General features: G+C 45.4%; 1 pseudogene; it reads right to left on the reverse strand.

The window, feature by feature from the left end:
* Nucleotides 1-8,722: 8,722 nt before the first annotated feature.
* On the reverse strand, nucleotides 8,723-12,990 carry LOC100353167 (zinc finger CCCH domain-containing protein 15 pseudogene; annotated as a pseudogene).
* Between the last annotated feature and the right edge of the window lie 12,032 nt (nucleotides 12,991-25,022).

The raw sequence follows: 25,022 nt of genomic DNA on the forward strand, positions 1-25,022 counted from the left end.
ATTTCATGGCTGGGAAACACTAATTTGCTCCTCAAATCCGCCTATTCAGAAATAACTAGCCCAGGCTGCAACTCCAATGAGTTATTTTTTTTTTCACTAACAGAGCTGTTTTTCTTGCTTTTTGTGTTGAGAGACCCTTAAGGGGAAGGTTGCAGGGTTCCTGGACTTAGCAGCTGCCTGCTTGGTTGCAGGAGGATGCAAACCGACTCAGGGCTTGCAGTGGCCACGTGCCAATCTGCAGGACACTGCCTATGTCTTGATCCTGTGTTCCCACAGACCTTATAAAAGATTCATATGTAAAGACTTCTTGCAAACTGATAACTAAAATTAATTAGTTAATACATCTGTGAAGGATCTAAGCAACAGTTCTCAGCAGTAGAAGTTTGAAATAGTTATAAACTGAAGAAAGAGGTCACTTCATTAGGTCAGCTCGCTCCTCAACTCAAACCCTGGCGTTTTCAGTCTGGTTGGGTTGCTCCAGCAGTGCACCCTAGACTGGGTGGCTGATACACAGCAGATATTTATGGCTCATGGGAAGTTGGAAGATGAACATCAGGCACCAGTAGGGGCGGGTTCTAGTGGCAGGCCCTCTGCCTAGAAGCATACTGCTGACTTCTCCCTGTGTCCTCACTGTGGCAAGAAGGGAGCTCCCTAGTGACCTTTTTTTATCTTTTTAAGATTTATTTATTTATTTGAGAGGTAGAGTTACAGAGAGGGAGAGACAGAGGAGAGATCTTCCATCTGCTGGTTCCATCACCAGATGGCCGCAATGGCAGGAGCCGAGCCGAGCCGAAGCCAGGAGCCAGGGGCTTCTTCTGGGTCTCCCATGTGGGTGCAGGGACCCAGGCATATGGGTCATCTTCTACTGCTTTCCCAGGTCATAGGCAGAGAGTGGGATCAGAAGAGGAACAGTCAGGGCTTGAACTGGTGTCCATATGGGATGCAGACACTACAGGTGGAGGCTTAGCCCACTACGTTACAGCACTGGCGCCAGTGACCCTTTTAAAATGACATCAGTGCCACATTCCTCAAGGCTTCACCTTCATGACTGCACCACCTCACGAATGTCTCACCATCTAATGCTGCCACCTTAAGGAGGCAGAATTTCAACATACAAGATTGAGGAGACAAAAGCATTCATCCCCTAACTGTGGCAACAGCTCCCATGGCTCTCAGAGTGGGAGGCAGAAGCTGTGCAGTGCCATAGCCTCCTTACCGCTCAAGGTTTTCCCAGTTGCCTCTCCTTCCTTCCTTGCCCACACAGCACCTGTGTTGTGTCCCTAGAAACACAAGCACACTCCTCTCTGGGGATTGGGCAGTGATACTCCCTCCACTTAGAGTGCTTCCCTTCAAGATGTCTGCACTCCCTGCCTTCCTTCAACTCTGCCAAGGGTCTTGTTCTCAAGAGACCTGCCTCTGACCACTCCCCAGTACACACTCCCACACCCCACAGCCTCACAAGCAACACACAAACACACACTGCTAACCCCCCACCTTAGCTCGTTTGACTTTTTTGCTTTGTTGCATAACATAGCATCTTCTAACCTACTGTATGATTTTTTGTGTTGACTTTCTTAGTCTTCTGTCTCTCAACCATCCAATAACACAGGCTATGACAAAGGAGCCTGGGGTCCACGCAATCACCGAGGTATCCAAACTTCCGAGAGCACACGCCAACACTGCAGTGCTAACTAGCAGGTGTTTACCAAGTGGCTGAGGGGCATAGTGCTTGTTAATTACTGAGTTTCATGAACAGCATTGGTGAACATGGGGTTGGAAAGGATCATGCCCAGTCACCTGTCCTGTGCCATGCCAATAGCAGCCAGTTCTTGGGCATTGTTAGGAACGGACTTGGCACTCGGTAAGTATTTGTTGAATGAACAAATGCTAAACCTCAGTGATAACTGTAGAAATGCAAATTAAAATAAGCCATAATTTTCACAAATCAAAATGGCAAAACATGTCATAGATGGATAACTTCAGAATGGATTATTCATCCATCTTCTTTTTTTAAATAAGTGTCCCTCTCTCTTTCTGATTTTTAAATAAATTTAATTAAGTAAGTGACTAATTAATTTAGGAAGAAGAGAGAGAAAGAGACAAGCAGACAGCAGTCCTATCTGCTGGCATATTTCCCAAATAATTTCTGCAATGGCCAGGACTGGACCAGGCTGAATCCAGGAAGCACTACCTCAATCCTGGTCTCCCAAGTGGGTGGAGACCACTTGATCCATCACCTGCAGCTTCTCAGATCTGCACTAGAGGGAAGCTGAACTCAGGAGCCGGGGCTAGACATTGAACCCAGGCACTTGAAGGTAGGACACAGACATCTCAGCCAGCATTTTAGCCTCTAGGCCAAACACCTGCCCCAGAACTGATTATACAGGATTACACAGAAATTATAACTGATTATATAGGTGTCTCTCGCACACACGCATGTGAACACACACACACAAAAAAAAGGCCTAGAAATAATCTAACTGCTACATGAATAGAAGAGTTGTGAAAAAGTCATGATACATTTATCTTATTAAATGATTGACAACCATAAAAGTTGTAAATGATATCTTTAAATAGTTTTTTATTTAATAAATGTGAATTTACAAGGTGCAACTTTTGTATTGTTGTGGCTCCCCCCAACCTCCCTCCCTCCTGCGGCCCTCCCCTCTCCCACTCCCTCCCCCATCCCGCCCTTCATCGAGTTTCATTTTCAATCACCTTCATATACAGAAGGATATCTTTAAATATCAACCTTGAAAATTCTCCCTGATATTTATAACTGACAAAATGTAAGTTCAGAAGCAATAAGTGTAAGATGTAATTGTGCTGAAACAATTAAGAAAACAAATTTGTGTATTTTATTTGCAAGATCACAAAAATACTAAAACGTTTAATTTAGAATTAAATTTGAAACAAATTTATATGAATCTTCCTGCTGTTTTCCTTTGTCTATGACCTAAAAAAAGTTGAAAAGCTGCTTATACAGTCTTCTGCAATACCCAGAATAATTTCTTATCTGTTGAGATTTTTGTCTGTAAAATCTCTCGCTTAGCAAAAAGATCTTTTTGAATTACCTGCAGATTATGCTTTCAACATCTTGTCTGTCACTGTATTATTTTCAGTTCACTTCTCACTGCATTACCTGCATCCTTTGCCTTCTAGTCGTAGACTCTGCAGTACCAAAAAGCTTCCCAAAAAATTCATCTTGGCTTGAGACAAACGGAAAGCCAATTTCCCACCATTATCCCAAAATATCATTCCAAACTATGATTCCAAAAAGATTTGGAAAGAAGACTTTATAGGTATACACTAATATCACAGATTACCCATATCTGTGGCTAACAAGTTAATGCAAAGGTCAAAATGTAATTAGTTCGTTGAGTTTCACAATTTGGTGCAACTGTTTGAGTGATTTATGATGAAGAGAGAAGTGTTGTCCAAGGGCAACAGAAAACTATACATGGGTTTTGGTATAATGGAGTAAAATACTGTGACTTGGGGCTGGCACTGTAACATAGTAGGCTAAGCTTCTGCCTGCAGTGCCAGCACCCCATATGGGTACCAGTTCATGTCCCAGTTGCTCCTCTTCCAATCCAGCTCTCTGTTTATAGACTGGAAAAGCAGTGGAAGGTGCTTGGGCCCCTGCAGCCACGTGGGAGACCCAGAAAAAGCCCCTGGCTCCTGGCTTCAGATTGGCCCAGCTCCTACCATTGTGGCCATTTAGGGAGAGAACCAGTGGATGGAAGACCTACCTTTCTCCCTCCCTCTCTCTCTGTCTCTTTCTCTCTCTCTCTCTGTAACTCCACCTCTCAAATAAAATAAATAACTTTAAAATACTGTGACTTAGGTTTCCAAAGGATCATTTCTGCTGCTCTATGAAGAATCTATTTCACAGATGCTCCCTTGGATACAACTACTGCTGTACAGCAGAAGATGATGGGTTCTGGGACGTAGGAAGAAGGGAGAGGCACCAGACACACCACAGAGCAGTCACAGCGCTCACTGATGGACTGAATGAGGTGGTGAGGAAACGACAGCAGTCAAGGTTTACCCATGGGTTGTACATGTCACTCCTAGTGCCCTTGGAGATTCTAGTCATCAGAGGACTGTTGCAGAATGACAAAGCACTGAGACATCCAAAGAAAACTAGGGAAGAACAGGGCCATGATATACAAAAGTGCAGTGTATTTTAGAAGGAAGTGGTCAACAGTATCCAAGGCAGCTGAGAGGTCAGGGATGGACAAGGGCAAAACTTGGCCATTGAATTCAGCCAGCAGGAAGCCTAGGGTACCCTTGGCCCACAATTAAGAAGCTGAGTAGGCCTGTGCCACGGCTCACTTGGCTAATCCTCTGCCTGCGTCACCGGTACCCCAGGTTCTAGTCCCGGTTGGGGTGCCGGATTCTTGTCCCGGTTGCTCCTCTTCCAGTCCAGCTCTCTGCTCTGTCTTGGAAAGGCAGTGGAGGATGGCCCAAGTCCTTGGGCCCTGCACCCGCATGGGAGACCAGGAGGAAGCACCTGGCTCCTGGCTTCGGATCGGCGCAGCACCGGCTATAGCGGCCATTTTGGGGGGTGAACCAATGGAAGGAAGCCCTTTCTCTCTGTCTGTCTGTCTGTCTCTCTCTCTCTCCCTCTCTCTCTCACTGTCTAACTTTGCCTGTCAAAAAAAAAAAAAAAGAAAAAAAGAAAAAAGAAAAAGAAGCAGCAGCATCAGCTGAGTAAAACAGGCCAAAGAGGAGAGAAGCAGGGAAAGAAAGCACTGAACATAACATTTGCTTGGGAAGATTTATTGAAAAGGAAAACAGAACCGAAGCAGTAGATGAAAGAGAATATTGGATTACTGAATGGTTACTCACAGCTAGATCTTGCTAGAGTCTACTTTACATTAAAATTAATGATCTGTAGAGAAGAAATGAAAGACAGAAGAGAGAGAAGAAACTGAAGCAATGAAGTCCCCAACCATGGATGGAAAGCCTGAGCCAGGACACAGATATAAGACTTGTCCCACTATCAGGAGAAGGCACCAAGAGCCAGAGTGCAGAAGCAGACGTAGAGGGGAACTGACTGTAGCAGAGAGACAAGGGCTGACCTCCAGGGACTGCTCTTCCCCCACTCAAGTGTGAAGCAAAGTCAAGTTGAGAGCCTGCATGGGACGACTTTCTGAGATGGAAGCAATGTGACAGTTGTGATCATTCATGGAAGCCATCACACTCGTGTGTTGTTCTACAGCACACAGGGACTGGATGATGGAGGTATCGCTGTTTCTGTTTTACAGACCAGAGTTGCCTATTAGATGCTGAAGGGTTTACCAGACCCCTCCCATTCATTAGTGAAGAAGTCAGCTGAAATTAAATTCAAGTATTTCTTTTGACAGGCAGAGTGGACAGTGAGAGAGAGAGAGAGACAGAGAGAAAGGTCTTCCTTTGCCATTGGTTCACCCTCCAATGGCCTCCGCAGCTGGCACGCTGCGGCCGGTGCACCACACTGATCCGAAGGCAGGAGCCAGGTGCTTCCTCCTGGTCTCCCATGGGGTGCTGGGCCCAAGCACTGGGGCCATCCTCCACTGCCCTCCTGGGCCATAGCAGAGAGCTGGCCTGGAAGAGGAGCAACCGGGACAGAATCCAGCGCCCCAACCAGGACTAGAACCCAGTGTGCCGGCGCCGCTAGGCGGAGGATTAGCCTATTGAGCCCCGGCGCCAGCCAAATTCAAGTATTTCTGACTTCAAAGCCTGCCAGTGTTGGGTGTGCTGAAGTCTGGGTCCCAAGTGTGACTGTATCAGAGAGGCAGTGGAATCTTAAAGAGTTTGAGCTTAATGGAAGAGAATTAGGTTTCCTGGGCATCACACTCTGCAGAAAGTAATGAAGTTCTCAAGGGATCCCAGTTAGTTCCCACAAGAACAAGTGGCAACGAAAAGACTGACCTTGACCCTTGAATCCCTCTTGCTTTCTCTCTCACCATGTGACTGCTTTGTTCCTGTGGCATGTGCTCCCACCAGGATGGCATCTGCCATGGTGTAATATAGCCAGAAATCAACTCACTACAAGTCAAAACTGTGGGATACCCAACATTGGAACTTGGCCTCTGAAACTGTGTGCTAAATAAGCCTCTTTTCTTCACACTTTACCTGGTTTCAGGGATTGTGTTATAGCAACAGAAAATCGTGTGAGAAAATGCCCTTTCAATAAATAATGAAAATAGTAGCTGCTTCCTGTTTTCCCCCAAAGTATTAGAGGTGGTAAAGCAGAGCACTTCTAAGGATAATTCCAAGGTCATGTCAAAACCACATTTTGGCAAAAATGAGGAGAAAATGTATAAAAGTAATCCACTGATGCTCCTGGCAAGCAATTATCCCATTACATATCGATGACTCTGAAATTGTTGTTCAAAGTTTAATTTTAATAGATTTTCTTATCTTGATTGCTTAGTAGAAACTAAATAAGATGATAATCCATAAAACGACCCGAATAAGCTTGGTAATTTTTATTCAAAATGAGTTTCTATACATCAACCAATTGATGAAACCAGCAATGATTACAGCCTTGGGTAACAAAAATGCCTTGAGTCTAGTGCCAAAACAGTGTCAAAGAAAATAAATGTCCTGTAGGGAATGTCTTTAAAAGCTCATCACCTTATAAATCAACCTGTGCGAATCAAATATGGCAATTAACATGAAAGATGTCTAAATGTGTTTCCTGAAAAAGTAATGCAAGAAAATAACGGATTTTTTTCCTACTTGAACAAGGCAAGGGAAAACAGAAATAGTGGGTTGTATTGGACAATTGATGCTAAACAAATCTAATTGTTCTGAGGATAAGAATTCAAGATGAGTGCATGGAGTAAGTAGTTTGCACATTATGTGCTTGCACACACATCACACAAAACTGCACATAACATATATGCAAATATATTTGAAAGATGTGATGTAGATTTTTTTTTTAACTTTTATTTAATGAATATAAATTTCCAAAGTACAGCTTATGGATTACAATGGCTTCCCCCCACATAACTTCCCTCCCACCCTCAACCCTCCCATTTCCCGCTCCCTCTCCCCTTCCATTCATATCAAGATTCATTTTCAATTCTCTGTATATAGAGAAGATCAGTTTAGCATATATTAAGTAAAGATTTCAACAGTTTGCACCCACATAGAAACACAAAGTGAAAAATACTATTTGAGTACTAGTTATAGCATTAAATCACAATGCACAGCACATTAAGGACAGAGATCCTACATGAGGAGTAAGTGCACAGTGACTCCTGTTGTTGACTTAACAAATTGACACTCTTGTTTACGGCATCAGTAATCACCCTAGGCTCTTGTCATGAGTTGCCAAGGCTATGGAAGCCTTTTGAGTTCACCGACTCTGATCATATTTAGACAAGGCCATGGTCAAAGTGGAAGTTCTCTCCTCCCTTCAGAGAAAGGTACCTGCTTCTTTGATCACCTGTTCTTTCCACTGGGATCTCACTCATGGAGATCTTTCATTTAGGTCATTTTTTTTTTTTTTTTTTTTTGCCAGAGTGTCTTGGCTTTCCATGCCTGAAATACTCTCATGGGCTTTTCAGCCAGATCCGCATGCCTTAAGGGCTGATTCTGAGGCCAGAGTGCTGTTTAGGACATTTGCCATTCTATGAGTCTGCTGTGTATCTTGCTTCCCATGTTGGATCGTTCTCTCCCTTTTTTATTCCATCGGTTAGTATTTGCAGACACTAGTCTTATTTATGTGATCCCTTTGACTCTTAGTCCTATCATTATGATCAATTGTGAACAGAAATTGATCACTTGGACTAGTGAGATGGCATTGGTACATGCCACCTTGATAGGTTTGAATTGGAATCCGCTGGTATGTTTCTAACTCTACCGTTTGGGGCAAGTCAGCTTGAGCATGTCCCGAATTGTACATCTCTTCCCTCGCTTATTCCCACTCTTATATTTAAAAGTGATCACTTTTCAGTTAAGTTTCAACACTTAATAATAACTGTGTATTGATTACAGATGCAGATTTAATCCAAGTCAACTTGATAGATAAACTCATTATTTAACTTAGAAGACAACTAACACGGAACTCTGTAATTCAGGAGGAAACCATAGACGTATTGAATTCGGTCAGTCAAATGTGAGATATTTTGAGGGAAACATCTTTTTAATAAAGAAGAGGGAAAACTTTTAAACAGTTTAACACAGGGAATTATAGCTGATCCTGTCAGATTAAAGAAGTCCCATTTAAAATGTCCATCTACTTGTCCAGAGATATACAATACTTAATTTGCATATGTAGTTTCCTTTATGAAGCACAATTCTCATATTCAAGCAGTCTTTTAAACATATAAATACAAAGAAAATAAAATCACTCATTAAAAACGGCATCAAATGAAGTATATTTAAATGTAAATTTATGTTGTTCCTGGTAATAACATATGCCCAATGAAAACCAAAAGCTAAAAAAGCAGTTACAATTCCTACTTGAGTGGACAGTTACAACAATCATTTTCTGCAATGACCAGTGTATTTTCAATTTATCATGAACTACTCTGAACTTACTATGAGATGTAGTCAAAGACAGAAGAGAAGACATAGGAAGAACATTCCTGTTTTGGAGATGAAACCCTCCAGAATCATCATGGGAAGCAAGTATCCTGTTGATTCTAGGTGGAAAAAAATTAATGTAGTCAATTTCAACTCATGCTGAGTTGACTTAATTTTTTCATTGACTTGCTTGGTGTCATTCTTCTAAATCAAGTGTATTTAATTCTTCTTCTAGTTCATCCAAAGCTTTCCCAATAAAAAGATTTTTGTCAACAGGAATGGCATCAATGGCTCCATTTTCCTGCCCTTCCCTTCATTGTCTTCTTCCAGATCACTTCTTTCACCATTGCCTGTCAGTCCTACCACCAGAAGCTTCGCCTAATTTGTTTTCAGCTTTTTATCTGAAGTGTATGTGCTAAATCAAAACTGGCTGCAGTAATACTTATCTCATCTATGTCTCTTGGGATGTACTAGCTTAAATCTATGTCATTTACATTCATTGGATCAACCTCATCACCACCTGTTCCCTGGGTTTAACAGGTATCATCTGCTTCTTGATCATCATCATTGACCAGTTCGGGACGAAATTCAAATACTTCACAACCACCAATCACTAGTGCTTTGCCTGCTTTGAACTCAGCTTTTTTTCTTTCAATATTTTCTTCAAGTGTGGGGAGCAACTTGGACTAGACTGTTACTGGAATTAAGACTTATTCTATGCATCTGCTCTCCCACAATATGGCGCTGAGAAGGGAGTAACAACTTCTATGCAGCTGCCTCTCGCCAACTTGAGTGATGACCTGCAGGAGCTGATCCTGCTCCTGACTGGAGGAGAGCAGCGTACTCGGCGTGTGGGTAGCAGAGTTGGGATTGGCGGAAGAGGACTATAAAGGAGGAGAGAGACAACATGCACCAGGAACATCTATCTGAAGGAACACCTGAGCAGCCCCCGAGAGAGCCGGCCGGCGGTGTGCCGCTCCCCCGCGGAAGTGGGGAAAGTGGCAGGGGGAACCGCCCTTCCACGGAGGTGGAAGGGACAGTAGCCAACCCGGGAAGAACCAGCAGCAAACCCGGGGAGGGCCGAGCAGACAAAAGAACAGCGCAGGAATGTGTCATTCCTCCGGGAAGAGGGGGAGCAACATAATGGTGCCGTGACTCGGATAGGAAACCTAGGAGGGAAGAAGCAGGAAGAAGTAGGAAAATACCGGAGAGAGAGACTAGCAAAGAGCCTAGGGAAAAGCCGGACAGAAAAGGTGCCGGAAGAAGCTATCGAAAGCCTAGGCATAGACTCGGATATGGACTACAGGGGGAAGCTGGGAGAAATCTCTAAGGTCGAAAGTGAAAGTGAAACCTAGAAGAAACTTAGACTTGGATACGGACTGTGGGGAGAGGCCAGGAGAAATGAGAGGGGAATATTGTTGGAAGAAAAGTTAGGAAACATACCGGGTAGAGAAAAATATGTTAGGGAGGATGAAGCCTCAGGGGCAGGCCAAGGCGGAGACGTAAGCCAGGTTGGAATTCTTCAAGTCAGCCCGGGGAGCAAAAGGCGAAAAGCTAAAACCAGAGGCGGAAACGCGTAAGCCAGGTTGGAATCGTCAGATTAGCCCTGGGAGCAAAAGACAGGAAGCCAAACCGAAAGGCGCAGACGTGAGCTAGGTTGAATTCGCCAGGTTAGCCAGGGGAACTTAGACTGAATACCGGTGGTGGAAACGTGAGCTAGGCTGTGTGACTCGCGGAAGCTGCCGCGCGCAGAGAGAGCGAGCGGGGCACGAACGGGGAGAGCGCACGGGGCGCGAGTAGGAAGTGCAGGGCTGGCGCGAGGCCGTGGTGCGGGAGCAAAGGGCGTGGAGACTGCGGAGCACGTGAAGCCGGGAAGCCGCACAGAGCCAGGAAGCTGCCAAGGGGCGAGGCGCCAAGAAGCAGCCTCCGGGCGGGAGCTGGGAAGCCGCGGGGATAAGAGAAACAGAAGTTTAGAAGTAAAATGAGAGAAATAGGGATGCTGGCAGATAGAAGTAAAATAGGAGAGATAGGAATGCCCGGAGATAGAGAAATAGAGAAAAATAAGGCCTCCCCACAACACGGCAATGAGAGGGCTTGGATTCAGTCTGCCTGATTAGTAAGACGATAAGCACCTGTGGGCAGCTGCAGGTCACCAAAGACAGGCACGTTATCAACACCAATAAGTCTCCCCACAAGACGGCAATGAGAGGGCTTGGATTCGGTTTGCCTGATTGATAGGGCTTGTAAGCGCCTGTAGGCAGTTCTAGCAGAGCAGAGCATGCGCTGCAGGGCACCAAACACAGGCACGCATCAGCGCCTAAAAACCTCCTCACAACATGGTGAAGAGAGGACCCGGATTCGGTTTGCCTGATTGGTAGGGCTTGTAAGCACCTGTGGGCAACTCTAGCAAGTAGAGCAGAGTGTGTGCCGCAGGGCACCGAAGACAGGCGCGTATCAATGCCAAAAATAAAAAGAAAGGGGGAATTGTGGGGAGCAACTCGGATTAGACTGTTACTGGAATTATGACTTATTCTATACATCTGCTCTCCCACAATATGGCGCTGGGAGAGGAGTAAACAGCTTGTACGCAGCTGCCTCTCGCCAACTTGAGTGATGACCTGCAGGAGCTGATCCTGCTCCTGATTGGAGGAGAGCAGCGTACTCGGCGTGTGGGTAGCAGAGTTGAGATTGGTGGAAGAGGACTATAAAGGAGGAGAGAGACAACATGCACCAGGAACATCTACCTGAAGGAACACCTGAGCAGCCCCCGAGAGAGCCAGCTGGCGGTGTGCCGCTCCCCCGCGGAAGTGGGGAAAGTGGCAGGGGGAACTGCCCTCTCACGGAGGTGGAAGGGACGGTAGCCAACCCGGGAAGAACCAGCAGCAAACCCGGGGAGGGCCGAGCAGACGAAAGAACAGTGCAGGGTCCTGTGTCGTTCCTCCGCGAAGAGGGGGAGCGACATTCAAGTCTATCAGTCTTTTTTTGTCTTTTCATTTTTCACCTGTTGTTGCAAGAAAAGATTCTAGAGTGACTTTTCTAACATTTGGGTCTAGGGCAGAACACTCTTCTTCAACTAGATCTTCTGATGAAATTTCACCTTCTCTTCTTTCTTTTTGTCTTTTTTCAACACAAATCCAGGAGGAAGTGCACAGTGATACATGCAGTTGTCATCCCCTCCAGAGCAAAACCAAAACCAACCATACTTGTTGTTTTCAATGACTTCAAGTAAATGTTTGCACACTCTTTGAGTTTTTTATTTTTTCTTTTCTTCCTCACTGTGCTTCTTGTCACTGCATCTTCCAGCTTTTTTTTTTTTTTTTTTTTGACAGGCAAAGTGGACAGTGAGAGAAAGACAGAGAGAAAGGTCTTCCTTTTTCCATTGGTTCACCCCTCAAGTGACCACTACAGCCGGCACTGTGCTGATCCGAAGCCAGGAGCCAGGTGCTTCCTCCTGGTCTCCCATGCAGGTGCAGGGCCCAAGGACCTGGGCCACCTGGGCTATCCTCCTCTGCACTCCCAGGCCACAGCAGAGAGCTGTACTGCAAGAGGAGCAACTGGGACAGAATTCGGCACCCCAACCAGGACTAGAACCGGGGGTGCCGGTGCCACAGGCAGAGGATTAGCCAAGTGAGCCGTGGCGCCGGCCATCTTCCAGCTTTTTTTAACTCAATTATCCATAGTATCTTTTTCAAGTTCTTCATCTCTTTTTTTAAAGATTTATTTTATTTATTTGAAAGGTAGAACTACAGAGAGGCAGAAGCAGGGAGAGAGAGAGGTCTTCCATCCACTGTTCACTCCCCAAATGGCTGCAATGGCCGAAGCTGGGCAGATCTGAAGTCAGGAGCCAGGAGTTTCTTCCAGGTCTCCCACACGGGTTCAGGGCCCAAGGACTTGGACCATCTTTCACTGCTTTCCTAGGCCATAGCAGAGAGCTGGATTGGATGTGGAGCTGTAGGGACTCGAACTGCCACCCAAATGGGATGCCAGCAGTACAGGCGACGGCTTTACCCACTACACCACAGTGCCATCCCCCAGTTCTTCTTCTCTTGCAATGTAAACACTTCACTTTTCACATTTTCTCTCCAGACTCAAGTCATGAGAGAACTTACACTTACCTCCTTTAGTACATTGTCCTTGCTTGAAGAATACACATACCATTGACTTGGTATCTGCACCTTCGCTAATGTTTTGAGCAGCAACTACAGGTTTGAAGAGCTCACTTAGTTCCTGTAGTCCTCTCTTCTTTTCATCTTTCTTCAGTTTCTTCTCAACTTCACTCTGTGCTCCCTGACGGGGATTTTGTTGACTGAATTAAGCCTGATGAGTGACAGCTTTGATAAACTTCTGTTGCTTTGCTCCATTCTCATTCTTTAGATCAAGAGTTTTGTCTTTGATAATCTTTTCCTTCTTTTTCTGCTCTGCCTTCTTGTTGCCCTAGGCCTGAGCCTGTTTCTTAAAGCCCATTGCAGAGAGAAGAGTCACCAGCCAGTCTAAATGCAGCCAGATTCTGCCAGGGGATCTGGCCTGGCCACTAGAGGAGGAGGAAGACCCAGTGCCATGGCCGCCACATGACACAGAAGATTGAGAGTAATATACATTTTTACTTACAATATGAAATAGAGGTTTTCTTAGGGCTATAAATTCAACATTCCAAGAATTCAAGTAAGTTAGAGAATTCAGACAAACACCATCCTGTAAAGATAACCCAGGGAAATGATAAATGTTAGGCATGAATTTGTCAATATTCTGAGTCCAGATGGACTTATTATTTCATAAATAATCCTAGACATAATGCATCTGCAGAGTTTAAGCTTACAGGAGTAATAATAGTAAATAGCTACTCTTCAACCGGCCCTTCTTTGTGAATAATGGTCATGCTCTTCAAAATAATATCTTAATTCATGTAATGAAAACAAGCATGTTATCTCCATTTAACAGGAGCAAAAACAGAGGCTCTGAGAACTAGAATTGAGACTGCTTGCTGGAATCAGAATTCTAAAAAGTAGTGAGCTAATAGGCTAATCCTCTGTCTGCGGCGCCAGCACACCGGGTTCTAGTCCCGGTCGGGGCGCCGGATTCTGTCCCGGTTGCCCCTCTTCCAGGCCAGCTCTCTGCTGTGGCCAGGGAGTGCAGTGGAGGATGGCCCAAGTGCTTGGGCCCTGCACCCACATGGGAGACCAGGAGAAGCACCTGGCTCCTGCCATCGGATCAGCGCGATGCGCTGGCCGCAGTGCGCCAGCCACAGCGCACCAGCCACAGCGGCCATTGGAGGGTGAACCAACGGCAAAGGAAGACCTTTCTCTCTGTCTCTCTCTCTCTCTCTCACTGTCCACTCTGCCTGTTCAAGAATAAATAAATAAATAAAAATAAAAATAAAGTAGTGAGCTAAAATTAAATCCTCCCCAAGCTCTTGATTATATCAACCCTCTCCCTCTCCCTCTCTCTCCCTCTCTCTCCCTCTCTCACTGGCACCCCTGAATCTGTGGGAAAGGTCTTGCAGAAGGCAAGTATCCAGTGCTTCCCTGGTCACCCCAACACTGCCAGTCCTGGAACCCTGCCTTCTCCTTGGTGCCCCATCGTTGCTGACACACAGCTGCTGTGCCCTTAGCTGTCTTCATCAGGAGTTTGATCACCATCCAGGTTCGCCTCCACCTCCCTTGCCATTTACTCCAAGCCCACATTTGCCACCAATCACCTGTTCTGTTTTCTTCTAGGTTTTGTCTGTGTGTCTATATGTGTATGACTGTGAATGAGGGTACTTCAAAAAGTTATGCAAATTGAAACTCAAAGATAAGTTTATTCTGGTGCAAAAAAATTTGAAATCCATGTATATGTCAGCTATTCAATAAGTTCATACAAAAATACTCATATGTATTATGCATAGTAAGTGCACTTTTGTATGTGTGCATGTATGTGTACAGTATATGCACTTGTGTATACATCTTTATACTTGTATTTATGTTCATAGCATGTTGACTTGTGCATGCATGCATATGTGCATATTATGTATACTTGTGCATATGTGCATCTGTGTGTATAGTGTGTGTATTTGTGCATGTATGTGTATTGTGTTCCTGTCTATAGTATATTTACTTGTGCATGTGTGATATGTGGGCTTGTAGGTTTTCATGTGTGTATGTATGTGTGTGAGTCTGTGTGCATGAGTGTATGTGTGCCTGTGCATTTACTGAGGGATGGCAGTGAGGCCATGGGAGTTAATGTTGCTTAGTGGAAAAGTCCTATTTAGTAGGACCCAGGTTTGAATTGTGTCTCCATGATTTACTTCTAGTTCTTGGACTGCTTCTGCAACTTCCATTCCAGTGTTTTCAATGGGGCCAATTTGGGGTGTTGTCCAGGGTATTGGGCAATGCCTGGAGACTACCATCATCCCCACAGCTGGAAGGAGTACCTTTCATATCCAAGGGTGATGACCAGGACGCAGCCCAACACTCTACAACCTGCAGGATAGCCTTGCCAGCAGGGCAGCACCCTACCCAGATGGCCATGGTGCAGAAGTTGGAGGCCCTGCTGCATTCTCTTCCACCCCAACAGTGAAGGCATCTGCAAGGGCCTGGATCCTCACTTCTCCCTCTGGCAGCCATGCCTCCCTGTCTCATTATGTTGGCTGCCTCCTGCCAGAGAAGCAGAATTCAGCCAAATCACATCACCCTGAAAAGCTGTATGTGACATCCAAATTCTTCAGCAGTATGGGATTCAAGGTCTCCTTGTTTCTTTGTGCATCAGACTTTTCCAATCTAACTTCCATTACTCCTCTCCATGCTTGCTATGGCAAAAATACAGACAAAACTCAATTCTGTGCTTTTACTTCTGATGGTCTCCCTTTTTCCTACATGTTAGGAAATTCACATTCCTGAAGTTCTCCCCCCACCCCCACACTACCCTGGTTCCTTTACTTAGGAGCACTGCTTCCCTCTCCAGGGAAGTGGCACCTGTCACTGTCCTGAGCCACTCACATCACATGCTAGTTGGTGTCTTTCTTACACAAGAGTTGTGTTCTTGACTGGAAAGATCCAAGAATACCTTCAGAGAGAGTGATAAATGATTACTGAACAGAAGTATAATGAAGTTAGTTAATGTCAGTAAAATTTTAGATTAAAAGAGAAGGGGTATTAATACATTTCTAAGTTTCTGTCACAAAAAAGAGCTTAATAAATAATCCATTGATTGCATGTATACATTAATTCATAAATTGAATGAACTGATCGATTGCTACAAACACCCACTGCAACTGATTTGATGATTCTGTTAATCCACACTGTATATCAACTTCACTTCTGAAGAACTCACATTGGTTCTTTGAGTTCATGGGGCACAAAACATAGGCTGACTGCTGGGAAAGGCCACGTGCTCTGTGACACCTGCTTGTGTTGTGGGAATATCATCAGCTCTTGGAAAACGACTAGTGCACATTTTCTACATTATTAAATCCCTTGAACTTCTAGGTAAACCTGGCCCATAAAAGCCTATGGAATCCAAAAGGGAAGTCTCTGCTGTGCAAGAGGGGAACTTAGCTTCACTCAGGGACAGATCAAGTAAGCCAGTGATTTATAGCTGTGGTGAGTGAAAGTTCACCAGTCTAAGAAAATAGCACTGCCACTCACATCTGCAGCCTATAATTCCTACCCTGAAGAGGGATGCCTTTTGAGAATGGTAATGAAACTCCCAATGGGAATGAAATCCATCCCAACAGGTCAGTTCAGCAGAGCAAGGCCAAATGTGGGAAAGCGTGGAGTGACAGATCTGGCTGGAGCCCTGGCCTCTTCTCATGCCTCGGATACTCCACAAGTGTAAGCTGGCGCATCCTTGCCCTGCTCTCTACTGTTCAGACGTCAACATAGCCTTCTCTCTCCAGCTGGATTCCAATGCCATCCCATTCATATCATCCTACTGATAAAAACCTCCCCATGGCCAAATTTTCATCGAAGCATAGGAGACAAATGTACACGAAGATGTGAATTACTTGGATACCATCTCAGGTGTTGTTTTGTTTAAAGAAAACTCACCTGCAAAACTGTGCTTTCCTTTTCATTTCAGTAGAGAAAATCAGCTGGGAAATGGGACTCTCAGCACTCCTTCAGACCCTGATGTTACAACCTACACACGAATTGCAGGAAGTTTAGAATGACTACTTAATGTGTTAATGAGCCCTTCCACATGTTCTCCCTGTTCTTACCAGAGTGAGCAACACGAAATGCTGTATCACCCACTATTTAAATTCCTCCAGCAGTACACTCTTGCCTACATAATGAAAGTCCAAGCTCCTGAGCTTGGAGATGAAGGTTCTTCCCAATGGAGACTCCATTTCAGCCCCGACTATGTCCATTCTGATGTCTCTCTCTGGCATAAAAAGCTAATTCTCATCTCTAAGATGTGCTCCAAGTTGCAGACTGCCAGCCACAAATCTCCCTCACCTCTTCTAAACCAACGGTGCTCATGTGCCCTTGAAGCTCAGCCCACACACTATGCCCCAGTGCTGGACTAGTCACCACTGTCCTCATCCACTGGATGGCTCACAACACCAGAAAGCTATTTCTCACCATTCTGAAGGCTGGAAGGTACAAGATCATGGCACTAGCAGATTTGGTAGCTAGTGAAGGTACACTTCCTTATGGGCAGTAACTTCTCACTGTGTCCACACAAGGTGCGATGGACAAGGGATGGATCATTATCTAGCCCCTTTTCTAAGGACACTAACAGTATCTATGTGTGCTCCACCCCACGAGTTTTTCTGAAGATTCTGGAACCTGTTGCTCTCACACTGACAATACACTTTCACACATGGACTCATGGCTGGCAGGTAAGATGGGAGACATTCAGTCCAATGCAGCACTAATGTCCTTCCTCCGTGCTCTGCCTATCTCCTTCCAAGCACCTGGACTGTAACCTTCTGAATTCCAGGTGAACCTTACAATGCCTTTCCTGGTTAGCAATGCACATGTGTTTGCTGCATGGACAAATAAGTATTTGATTAGCAAATGAATGTATCAACCAATAAACATCTTTTTAAATTGAGTGAACCAACACAAATAAGCATTAAGCTCCATTTTTAAAATCAGAAAACTAAATGGTAAAAAAGCAAGCTACATATCACTTATCTAAAAAGACCCTCAAATAATCCAGAACCACATGAAGTACACTTTGTGCCTGGGATGGCCCAGTGGTTTGGAAACAGCTGAGTTTGAATCCCAATTCTGAATCTGCTTAAATTACCAAAGATTGTCAAGTACTTACTTTAAGCATCTTAAAGAATCGTGGATCTGACGCTGAGGGTGAGTCTGGGGTGGGAGAGAGAGAAGGGACAGTAAATTCCAGAGCAAACATTGCTATAGAATGAGTATGCCATAATTACAGGCAGCTGAAACTCTTGGAGGCTCTAGTAAAATCATTAAATTCTAATTACTATTGGATCAGGTTTCCCACCATGAGCTGCACCAGCAAGTGTTCCTCCTCAGATAGGAAATGCCCTTTTCCCTCCCATTGGTCTCACAGATGCTTGTCAGCGTTGCCTTGGTTCTGATTTGAGACATGAACTCGTAAAGCTCCCAAGCCACAGACAACTGGTGCTGAAAACTCATTGCCTGCACGCTACCTCAGAGATAAACAAAAATAGTTGGGTTCTTTGCTGGCCCGGCATTGGGGATGGGCTGAAGATCCGCTAGTCTCTCCCGGAGCAGGGATGCTGTGCTGAAGGACTGGGTTGACAGCTGGTCACAGGCTGCCTGTTTCTCTGCTGGTGAGTGCTCCAGGAAGCATCTTTAAGTCAAAAAATAATTGTTTTCCAAGCTAAAGTTAGCCAAGCACGGGATTTTTTTTTTCGTAACTTGTCTTGCTTGATCCTTACAACAACCTTGAAAGTTAAGTACTTTATAATGATTTTTAAAGACTTTGATGTTCAGGAAAATCACTGCAGAGTCTTGATTCAGACCTGGGTATGAGTTCCACCATCTGGCTCCTTTCTGTTCAGCGCCAGTCAGTCCCCTGGGAGGCAGCTGCAGGTGCAACAGCCAACTCTGTCTTTGCCCCAGCCCCTTTCATCAAAAGCAGCCAGGAGACCAGGTGTGCTTCTCTAACTTCCAGTTACTGCCCACACAAGAAACCTCTTTTCACACCCTTCCAGCTGGTTCTAGCCTATCCCACTAAGGAGGACAAACAAAACCAGCTTCTGTTGTTACAGCGAAATATCACAAATGATGTGTGAGTGGCCAGCATTGTGGCATACCAGGTACAGCCACTACTTGCAACTCTGACATCCATATGGGTGTCGGTTTGAGTCCTGCTATTCCAATTCCAATCCAGCTCTTTGTTAATGCACCCCAGAAAGCAGTGGAAAATGGCCCAGGTGTTTGGGCCCTTGCCACCCCTGTGGGAGACCGGGAGGAAGCTCCTGCCTTCTGGCTTTGGCCTGGCTCAGCCCCGGATTGATGCAGCCATCTAAAGGGTGAACCAGTAGATAGAAAATTCTCTCTCTCTCTCTCTCTCTCTCTCTCTCTCTCTTTCCCCTTCCCTTTCTTTCTCTGTAATTCTGACTTTCAACTAAATCTTTTTTAACAAATGAAGTCTGAGGCTGGCGCCGCGGCTCACTAGGCTAATCCTCCGCCTGTGGCGCTGACACCCCAGGTTCTAGTCCCAGTCGGGGCGCCGGATTCTGTCCTGGTTGTTCCTCTTCCAGTCCAGCTCTTTGCTGTGGTCCGGGAAGGCAATGGAGGATGGCCCAAGTGCCTGGGCCCTGCACCCGCATGGGAGACCAGGAGTGTCGCTCCCCGTCTTTGTGGAGGAACGACACTAAACCCTGCATAGGTTTCCTATCCGAGTCACGGCACCATTATGTCGCTCCCCCTCTTCACGGAGGAGCGACACTGAACCCTGCCTAGGCTTCATATCCGAGTCACGGCACCATTATGTCGCTCCCCCTCTTCATGGAGGAACGACACAGGACCCTGCGCTGTTCTTTCGGGTTTGCTGCTGGTTCTTCCCGGGTTGGCTACTGTCCCCTCCACCTCCGTGGAAGGGCGGTTCCCCCTGGCCACATTCCCCACTTCCGCAGGGGAGCGGCACACCGCCGGCCGGCTCTCTCGGGGGCTGCACAGGTGTTCCCCTTAGGTGTTCCCCTTAGATGTTCCCCTTAGATGTTCCTGGTGCATGCCGTCTCTCTCCTCCTTTATAGTCCTCCTCCGCCAATCCTAACTCGGCTGCCCACACGCCGAGTACGCTGCTCTCCTCCAATCAGGAGCAAGTCCTACAGTTTATTGGTTGAACTGGAGGCAGCTGGGTAGAAGCTGTTTTCTTCTCTCCCAGCGCCATATTGTGGGAGAGCAGGTGCATAGAATAAGTCTTAATTCCAGTAACTTAGTCTAGTCCGAGCTGCTCCCCACACAGGAGGAAACTCCTGGCTCTTGGCTTCAGTCGGCATGGCGTGCCAGCCACAGCATGCCGGCCGTAGCGGCCATTTGCAGGTGAACCAATCGAAAAAGAAGACCTTTCTCTCTCTCTCTCTCCCTCTCTCTCTCTCTCTCTCTCCTCCCTCCCTCTCTCTCTGATTTCAAATAAAAAGGAATAAATATTTAAAACAAAAAAAAAAGAAGTGGAGCAAGTGGCATTAAGAACAGGTGCTCATATGGGATGCCAGCATCCCAGGTGGCAGCTTAACCTGTTGAACCACAGCACTGGCCCTGACCTTTGCTCCTGCTGTAGGAAAGTCTAGTCTGCACCCATTGCCCTCTTTTCACCCTCACAGTCACGGCTTGCTTGTGATCGGATCGCTATCCTGCTGTGCCCCTTCTGAACCCGCGTGCTGCATCTATGTTCCTTCCTAGTGCTCCATGCCCAGGGGCACCTCTGTTTGAACCTGTGGCCGATCCTCCTCCACCCCAAGCACACTCATCCCTTCTGTGAGATCCCCCACCAATGCTCCACGCTTTTCTGTGAGGCCCCCAGGGCTCTTTCGCATCTGCCTGCAAATATTTCTTCCATCCTGTTTTCCTCATAATTTCACCTTTCCCAGCTCTCTTTCATCAAGCTTTCTAACCTCTACGAATGATGTTGTCCTCTGACTCCCACCCCTTTGCACCTCATCACAGTACTCCTTGGCCAACACTGTGATGATTTATTTATTTATTTGAAAGGCAGAGTTACAGAGAGAGAGAGAGAGAGAGAGAGAGAGAGAGAGAGAGATCTAGCCACTGGTTCACTCCCAGATGGCTGCAATGACTGGAGTGGCACTGATCTGAAGCCAGGAGCCAGGAGTTTCTTCTGGGTCTTCCACATGGATGCAGAGGCCCAAGCACTTGGGCCATCTTCCACTTCTCTCCCAGGTGCATTAGCAGGGAGCTGGATCAGAAGTGGAACAGCTAGGGCTCGAACCAGTGCCCATATGGGATGCTGGCTTTACAGGTGGCAGCCTAACCCACTGTGCATAGCACTGGGCCCCCCAAGTTCTTATTTTTGGTGAAGTATCACCAACATGGGTTTTCAACATGATACCAGGGATTTCTGGTACTGTGCTCTTTAGAGGTCTGCAGCTATGACAGATTGAGTCTCCAGATCCTGTGCAGATGTGGGATATATTTAGACACGCACAACACACTCACAGCAGAAATGCCCACCTTCCTCAGTGCATCCTTCTCATCTCTAAATGGTACACATGTCTCTCAGTGGGAGACATCATCTTGCAGCCACTACTCAGATCAGGCTGTACCTCCTGTAGAGAAAGAATCAGAAAACAGAGTTCAACACCTGGATGCAGAGAAAAAGGAAGCTAATTACTGTAAGCATCTCTTCTCTACCATGTCTTTCCTTCATTAATGTTTCATGCTAGTCATCAGTTTACTTACATCTGGCTTAATTACAAGCACAAATATTGAGGTATAATTCTATTTCAAACAAGTCTATTCAAAATTTCAAAATGGTGATACTTTACACTACTTATTTAATTTCAAGGGGGAAAGAAAAGAAAGTGTTTTAAGGCAATACAGTGACATGGTTTGCAAAAATTGTGAAGATGGAAAAGAATTTGAGGAAAAAATGCTATTTTCCATTGAAATAACACATTTACTATACAATGACATTCAACGTCAATGAAGGAAAATATCAAAAATTATGATGGAGTGGAAAAGTAGATTTCAACCATCACTGTGAAAGGGTGTGCACAAATCCCAGTAGCTTTTTTCAAGTGTCTGTGTCTGTAGGGTGCTAGTCAGTGCCTCATCCTATTTATTGCTGGTAGGACTGAAATGGACTGATTGGAGCTCAAGCACCCAAGACAATTTTAAGTTTTTAGTGTATCCAAGATTATTTTGAATGACCCTTAAAGTATGAAATACCTAAAACCATCAGGTATGATAGATATATTAATTAATTTGGCATCAAATAAAAATGTCTCATGCTATGTTAAGCAAACCAGAGAACAATAAGAGTAAGCTCCTTAAGGGGAGCCCTTGTCAAAACTGGAGACAATCCAACTCTGGCAGGAATGAGCACACAATCAAATTCTCCTTCCCTGGGCAAAGCCCATTGACTTCTGCTTCCTTCACATTGAGCCCTGTGTATGTGTGTGCTTTTTTTTAAAACACTCAAATAGATTTTAAGCAGAAAACATATTCTTGGCTCATTTTCTTTAGCAAATATTTGAAATTATTTTCAGGTCTCCAACTATCAAGACAACTTATATAACAAAATTAACCTCTACAGAAGAAAACAATTTGTTGAGTAAGAGTCTGTTAAATATGTGATATAGTAAATGGTAATTTTATTCTAAGACCAGCCCACTCAGGCAAAGAAGCTAAAATACCTGCATTTATATGGAAAAACACAAAATGTGCCTATTCCTGAGACTGTAGCTGCTCTCTGTGTTAAATGACTTCTGAATAGGTTTGTTTAGGTTTATTCTCTGTGTAAGAAAGCAAAGCACAAAGTAATGATAATAAATGAGATGTTGTGGCTTTCTCTTTCTCTCTCTCTCTCTCTCTCTCTCTCTCTTTCACTCCCCCTTTCTCTCTTCCCCCAAAGGTAGAACACACAACTAGAGTATCTTCCTAAAATCATGAAAGCCATGCACTCTGTAACTCTGTCATCTTCAGAATGTCACAGTCCAAGATGCTAGTATTCAACAGTCATGACTTCTTCATTCTTGCCATGTGAAAGAAGGAGAGGGAAAAGGAATGGTTTTTGTCTGCCAGGACTTACATTGTCACACAGAGCTGCAAGTGTGGATAGGAAATAGGCTTTACGTTACATAGCCACTTAAAAAGAACAGTGGAGAAGGGAATTGATTCTTAAGAAGGGGAACATGGGATATGGGAAGTTAGTTGCCTATCACAGTTTCTGTTGAATGGCATACTTTGCTTTCTTTGCCATTTGTATGCCTCTTCTACAGTTTACTCTCATACTCCCATTGGAAGAGAGGAGCAGCAGTAGTTTATCTGAGTTGGAAGAAAGGCATCAAGTTCCCTAGGTCATTCTCCATGTTGTAGGGTAGAGAGAGATGGTGGGATAGCTTGACTATCAGAGGACCTGATCTTTCAGTAACTGAGGTCACAGGCAAGCCATGTGCACCAAGCAACTCACACGAGGGGTTACCCAAACCCAATCCAATGTCAATGCTTGTGTTGAGACAAAGATTAAATTGGCTTATTAACCAAAAGATGTGTTTTTGAGGAAGAGCTATGTAGCTACTTTTCACATTACTCTATTTAAAAAAAAGTATTATTTTTGAAAAGCAGAGTGATGGAGTGAAGGAAAGACAGAGAGACCTTCCATTCATCGGTTCAATCCACAGGTGATCCCAAGCCAGGAGACTAGATCTTCATCTAGATCTCCTACACAGATAGCAGAGCCCCAAGTATTTGGGTTATCATTCACTGCTTTCCCAGGTGCATTAGTAGGGTGCTGGCTCACAATGGAGCAGGTAGGACTTGAAAAAGTGTCCATATGGGATGTGGATATTGCAAGTAGCAGCTTAACTTCCTGTACCCACCCCAATTATTAGTTTTTAATCCCATTCTTATTTCTGTGTTCGTTTTGCTCTTGTATCCTCCTTTATCATATTTTCAACATGTATAGTAGATGAACAAAACATGTGGTCATGTTCCCATTTGAAATGTTATAAGCACATATACACACATGTGCATACACATGTACATACATCCACACCTCACACACATATGCATACACAGACCACATGCATGAACCACACACACCCCACATGTGTGCACAATACTACATGTACATACATACCGCATCTCACATACTTATGAGTATACAGACCACACATGTGCACACACACACACACATGCACAATAGTTTGAATGTCAGAAAAAAAAAAACTAAGAATCACTAATATTACCAGGAAAGTACACCCCAAGTAGAGCTTGAGGATGTATGAAATGAATGTGTTGACATGTCATATTTTGCTTGTGCACTAAAACAGCAAAAGCTTGAGAAAAGAGAGCATGAGAGAGACAGGCAGGAAGCTGGCATGATTGGACTCAGGGCCCCATCATCTGTCCTGGCCACCATGCAGGCACTCGACCCCTTCCAGGTGCAGACTGCAAATCCCTCAGTCACAAAATGTGGGGAGCAGTTTAAAACCAAAAGTCACTGCTACAGACCGAGCCATGTCCCTCATCCCAAGGTGGGTACTGGAGATCAAACCCACAAATTGACTGTGTTTAGCAACAAGTCCTTCAAACAGGCTGTAATCAGGGATCGGTGCTGTGGCAGTCTGGTTAAGCTTCTGCGTACAATATGGCATCTCTTACCAAAGAATCAGTTTGAGTCCTGTCCACTCCTCTTCCCTGAAAATGCACTTGGGAAGGCAGTGAAAGATGGTCCAAGTGCTTGGGGCCCTGCCACCCACATGGGGAGCCCAAGTGGCATTCCAGGCTCCTGGCTCAGCCTGGCCCAGCCCTGGCCACTGGGAACATTTGGGAAGTGAACATTTGGAAGTAGATGGAAGATTCATATTCTCTCTCTCCCTCTCTCTCTCTCTCTCTCTCTCACTGTGTGTGTGTATGTCTCCCTGTCTCTCTGTGACTCTGCCTTTCAAATAAATATATAAATATTTTTTAAAAGATAGAGAGAGTCGGGCCGGCGCCGCGGCTCACTAGGCTAATCCTCCGCCTAGCGGCGCCGGCACACCGGGTTCTAGTCCCGGTCGGGGTGCTGGATTCTGTCCCAGCTGCCCCTCTTCCAGGCCAGCTCTCTGCTGTGGCCCGGGAGTGCAGTGGAGGATGGCCCAGGTGCTTGGGCCCTGCACCCCATGGGAGACCAGGAAAAGCACCTGGCTCCTGGCTCCTGGCTCCTGCCATCGGATCAGCACGGTGCGCCGGCCGCAGTGCGCCGGCCGCGGCGGCCATTGGAGGGTGAACCAACAGCAAAGGAAGACCTTTCTCTCTGTCTCTCTCTCTCTCACTGTCCACTCTGCCTGTCAAAAAAAAAAAAAAAAAGATAGAGTCCTTACAAGAAAAGATAGAGATACC

This window comes from Oryctolagus cuniculus, chromosome 3 (genome assembly GCF_051225735.1).
Source record: "Oryctolagus cuniculus isolate XC-2025 breed Fujian yellow rabbit chromosome 3, ASM5122573v1, whole genome shotgun sequence".
Taxonomy (NCBI): domain Eukaryota; kingdom Metazoa; phylum Chordata; class Mammalia; order Lagomorpha; family Leporidae; genus Oryctolagus; species Oryctolagus cuniculus.